Source organism: Pristiophorus japonicus, unplaced genomic scaffold (genome assembly GCF_044704955.1).
Source record: "Pristiophorus japonicus isolate sPriJap1 unplaced genomic scaffold, sPriJap1.hap1 HAP1_SCAFFOLD_2080, whole genome shotgun sequence".
Classification (NCBI taxonomy): domain Eukaryota; kingdom Metazoa; phylum Chordata; class Chondrichthyes; family Pristiophoridae; genus Pristiophorus; species Pristiophorus japonicus.
The window spans coordinates 35,001-35,326 of NW_027251779.1; positions in this window are offsets into that span (position 1 = coordinate 35,001).

Below are 326 nucleotides of genomic sequence, written 5' to 3' on the forward strand. Positions count from 1 at the left end.
GGTGTGTGAGAGAGTGTGAGTGTGTGTGTGAGTGAGTGTGTGAGAGAGTGTGAGTGTGTGGGTGTGAGTGTGTGAGAGAGTGTGAGTGGGTGTGAGTGTGAGTGTGAGTGTATGTGTGAGTGGGTGTGTGAGAGAGTGTGAGTGTGAGTGTGAGTGGGTGTGAGTGTGAGTGTGAGTGTATGTGTGAGTGGGTGTGTGAGAGAGTGTGAGTGTGAGTGTGAGTGGGTGTGAGTGTGAGTGTATGTGTGAGAGAGTGTGAGTGTGAGTGTGTGTGAGTGTGTGAGAGAGTGTGAGTGTGAGTGTGAGTGGGTGTGATTAGTGCCAGC